This window comes from Sinocyclocheilus anshuiensis, unplaced genomic scaffold, assembly GCF_001515605.1.
Source record: "Sinocyclocheilus anshuiensis isolate Anshui unplaced genomic scaffold, SAMN03320099.WGS_v1.1 scaffold434, whole genome shotgun sequence".
Lineage (NCBI taxonomy): Eukaryota > Metazoa > Chordata > Actinopteri > Cypriniformes > Cyprinidae > Sinocyclocheilus > Sinocyclocheilus anshuiensis.
The window spans coordinates 332,935-338,381 of record NW_015544145.1 but is presented as its reverse complement, the minus strand read 5'-3'; positions in this window follow the sequence as shown (position 1 = coordinate 338,381).

Genomic DNA, 5,447 nt, shown 5'->3' with positions numbered 1-5,447 from the left:
GAAACGGTCGTTCATAAAATGCATTGCTGTTCTGTTGTAAGTAATCTTAAAGATTCCTAAATGCATCTACTTTCGGAAGGCCAAATAAAGTGCTTTTGCTTTCGCACTGAAACACACATCGTCTCCCTGACATGCTGCTTCAACACTAACTGCGGTTACTGAAACCACGCCTTCTTTCTTTGCGTGAACATTTGGGCCGCATTATGCAAATATTTCCACATAGTGAGGTAGATATGTGGGGGCGTGTTAGAACGAGCCGTTTTAGGGGGGCGTGGCAGAGTCTTAACTTTGATAAAGAATATCTCTTTAGTTTTGAGACTTTAGTCTTTGCAACTTCAGGGATCTTATCTATGCACAATCAGCTTGTAACACTCCAAAGAGAAAGGAAAACTTGAAATCGCATCATATGACCCCTTTAAATAAGACTTATTTATAAGACATTTACTCTCCCATGCGAAGCATGCTGGGAGCTATTCAGCTCTCTCAGAACTTTTAAACGTTCTGGCAAGGTTATTTCAAAGTTAGGAACAAACAGTCTTCCAGTAATGTTGTTGATAGAACATTTGTTCAGAGTTTTCTGGACTTTACTAATTTTCTCAAAATGTTAGCACAAAAATAATCATTATATGGAAAGTTTTTATGGAAATATTTATGGAAAGTTTTCTTTCCGAAACATTTTAGATGGATGTTCAACTAACATTTTTTAAAAATGTTACTACCTGTTTCAGAATATCCTATAATGTTTGCAAAAAATTAAAGTGGAATGTTCTTTAAAGGGGTCATGAACTGAGAAATCAAAATTCCCTTGATCTTTTGACATATAAGTGGTCATTGTACGATAAAAACATCTTGTAAGTTTCAGAACACCAAACTTTGTCGTTAGTCTAAAAAGAGCTTAAATTTCTACTCTATGATGTAATAGTGTGGATAAGCACTGCCTCTGCAGATCAGCCCATATTTAGTGCATGGGGCCTGTTTAGCCCCGCCCACCGATTTGCGCACATAGTGTAAATAAGCAGTACCAAGTTGTGAAAAAAAAAACAATCTTTGTTTTGCCGTCCTCCTGATCCAAACATTAGGAAAGATTGGATGAACTTGATTTTTAATGAAGATCCAGACCGCATCAGTAAGAACTTGGTCCTTTGTTCACTTCCTTTTACTGTGGATTTGTTTACAAACAATGCACAATTCGCCACAGGATTTTCAGAAATACTGAAACTAAAAGACGATGCTGTGCTGACTATATTGGATCTGACAGTAATGTTGCAACACAAGTGTGAGTAACTGTTTTCAGTTACTCATTGTAACTGAATAGTGGTCACTATTGCTTTGTCTGTTCTTACAGATGTGCACTGATTATTTATGCATTTTTAACCTAAATCACAACGGCGTCCATTTATAAAGGATGTAAGCAGTGGGCGTTTACTTCCAAGTCTACAATCTGCCACGCCTATTCAAAGAGAGCGTTCTCATGAGGGGGGTTAAAAACAGGACAGAAAATAGCCTATTATTTTTAAATTATGTTTTTTGATGTAAAAATCTTGATAACATTATAAGTGGACCTCACAACAGTAAAAATAATAAAAAGGCAGTTCATGACCCCTTTAATGTTTGCATTATTAAAAAACTGGACATGCTGAATGTTTTGAAAACATACGTTTTCATAACTTTTATAACTAAACGGAAATGTTAGCAAAACATTTTTAGAACATATTTTTGTTAGCTGCATGCGTACAAATCTATTGGCAACAAAAAAGGTTAATGTAGACCCAACACAAAAAGATTGCTTTAACTTATAAAAAAATGTACATTTTAAGCAGAAAAAAATTTAAGTGCTAGAATAGATTAGGCTCTAGATGAAATATAAGCATGCTTTTATTTTCCCTGAAAGCTGAGTTGCATTTGTCCTTCCGTTCACTACTTTGTCTTTTACAAACTTTTGTGACATTGACCCGAGGGGCATCACTGCAGGGCAGGAGCCATATGGATTTCTCCTGAGATTGGCATGACCCACCTCAGTCAATGCCAACAATATAAACACACATACGCACATGGAGGACAGAGGTTGCTTATGCATGTGTGACTTTAGTAGAAAGCACTGCATGTACATTTGCCTGAAACAGCAGGAACACTGCGACCAATGTTACTTTAATGTCCTCATGTATACCAAATGTATGCACATGATACACATGCGCTTGTTCTCACATACTGTATGTGCTAAATCAAACCCATGCTGTACTTACAGTATAAACATGTATCCCTAAGATTTACTACTGATATAATAACACTCATATTAACACTTTGGTTTAACTTGATTTAAACTTTTATGTGGACAGTGGTTCCACATATTGTAAATGAGATCAATTTAGGTGTATCAGAGTAACTTGATAGTAGTTTCTTTCATATTAAGAATAATGCATTAATGCTTTTAACCTTTATATAATGAGCAAGACACAGAAGACTGGCCAGTATACCAGCCTTTGCATATTAACTGCTATTTCTACATCTAAACAAAAGTTCCACTCTTCAGCAGAATGGATGAACTTTTTCATTCTTTCTCCTTCAAAAATTCACATTTGAGTCAATGTGTTACTTGATGTTGCTTTGTAATTAATTGTAAAATTTACTAGCAATTTTCGGAAAAAAAGTGAATTTTTTAACACCAATGTTCCCCACCCCCAGTGCATTTAACCCTGTTACACACAAAATATGTTTTGGTGTTGAAGAGCAGAACAAAAAATGGCTTAATAAAAAGACTCAGACTTAAGAATCAGCCTTAAAAAAACAACTCAGTAGTTGACTAATAATAAGAATATATTACACTAAATAACATATTTTATTTTGGTCACCCAATATCACAGTGGACACAAGCAATTCTGTCATCTGTGAGTTTTGATTTTATACATCGTGAAAAGTGTTTTTCCTACCTAAGAGCAGATCAATATATAAACTCTTTTCACTATACAGATGCAGCTGTTATATTCAAATGGTTTTAGATGGCATTCAACGGCAAATCTCTCTGTGTGCGCTATATTGACTTTACTGATAAAACATCAACTACTGGGTTACCAGAAATATTAGCGTGTCAAAGTAGTTTAGACACACTCTCACAATGTCCAATGTGTGTGAGTGCTTGTTCAAGGGGGATATGAAGTGAATTCATTATCCGTGACATATTCCCATTGCGGTTGTGAAGGCAAAATAAATTGTATAATTGTATTATTGTATTATCGTAGTGACCGAAGCTACAGTAGATTTTAAGCGCTGCTCATAAGTTACCTTCAATACTGACGTCGCTGATTCCATGTGACTTTAAACAGTGATTCAGAATATCAGGGCTGATATCACAGTGACATACATTGACAGTGAATATTGACTCTTCTAAGCAGTTTTTGCCTGAGGGCAGGACAGACTTAGTCCAACACATGGATGCCCATGATGTAACTGGACTGAGAAATGCTGGGCTTTTACTAGCACACAGCATCTGGACAACAATTCAGAAAAACACCATGGAAGCAGGTCAGAGCATACATGTTTGTGCGTTTATCCAATACAGCCTGCACAGCTTTGAAATATGGACTATATTGCAGAAAGTATGATTCATAGACCATTGTGACATATGGTAAGCCTATGGTTATCTCTAAAGATCATTCCCCCTTCCATCCTTTTGTTTTTTTTCCTCTTCTCATAGTATGTAGAAATAAAAAGGGCATAAAGAATGATGAATGACTTCTCTCTCACACTCTCTGTTTATCTATGACATTTGTGCATCTCCATGATTGCACCTTACTTAGCATGCACACACATGCATGCATGCATGCATTCTCAAGCTGCACAATTATCTAGCCTTCAGGTGAAACTTGCACTCAAGTTTGAATTATAAGTACTTTGTTTACATCAAACTAAATTAAATATATAAATACTTAAAGATGTTTCCTCAGCTTTAGGCACTTTCATGTCCCAGGAATTGTTTTAAAAATAACATACTTCAATGCCTTTATTGCTGCTTTTTCAATTGTATAAGCATGTATTAATTATTTCATAAATATCAATTTTTTTTAAATGGCATGTCATTTCCAAAGCAAATAACAATTTTGCCCCTGAGAAAGTTATTTCTAAAGTTAGTGTACTTCAGAGACAGGGTGTCAGTTAAGAGCATGTGTGCGATTAAAGGTGTAAAGAAAATCTAAAGGTAAATATTACAGAATACTGTGTTTTCTGGAATACAAGTCATGTTTTTTTTTAATCATCTGAAACTGCTGCTACTTATTCCAAAGCAACTTATATAATGCAATTAACAGCAAGCACACAAAACATGTGCAAAACATACACATTTGGATTTGTGGGGAATGAGAGAAGTACATGAACCCAAGTTTATTTGTATAGCGCTTTTCCCACAAGCCAGTAGTTTCAGTTTTGCTTTAAATATTTTTTTTTTGGCTTTGCATTTATAATGAATGTTCTTTATAATGAATGAAAATTTTCAGTCCTTTTCTGAATGCCATTAAATTTAATGGATTTATTGTGGAATGAGGAGAATTAAAATGTAAACGCTTCATTTTATTTACTGACATATTACATTATTTCTGAATATAATAATATAATGTGACTTATAGACAAATGCGACAGGTGGAAAATACGGTATCTATTGCACTGTAATTCTGCAAAAAGTGTGAAAATATTATTTAATGTGTGTATTTAGGATACATAAGATGTTAACTATAAAATTAACCATAGCAAGATGAAGGAGTCAGACATTTTATTCCTAAAATGTTATTTCCAAAAGAACGCAACATTGAACACAGTATACCTGTATCCCTTGAGATGTGCTGGAAATGACTGTGGTGGCAAAGTTTATGATTTTCAGAAGTCATGTATATACTGTAGATTTGTATAAATTGTTGAACACTGTTAGTTGAAAATGAAATACACTAATAAGAGTTTCTACAGAGTGTCCACAGGTCAAAAGTGTCCATAGTGAAGAAACACAGAGCCAGTGCGCATGAAGACTTAACTTTTGAACCTCGGGACATATCCATAATCAGCATCATTCTCCCTGCCTTTTCTGCTGTTTTCTCCTTTGCTTTTCCCTCCAAATCTACGACAAACTGACGTTTCTTCGCTGATATGCACATTTCCCCAATCACTTCATCTCTAGTCCCTTCACACACACACACACACACACAATCTGTATCTGGATCCCCCAGAAATTCTCTCTGCCGCATTGCCTCAGTGAATTCTTTGATGTTATAGGCCGTCACGGCGGGGGAGCCGGCTCAGGCTTTATAAGGCGAGGTGGTGACGTCACAGCATGTAGACTCAAAACCCAAACATAAACAGGGCTCGCTGCAGGATTATAACACTCCAGTCATGCAGGCCTCTGATGGATATCAAAGAAGCAACATTAAAAGAACGTTCCGGGCTCAATACAAGCTAAGATTCAGCTT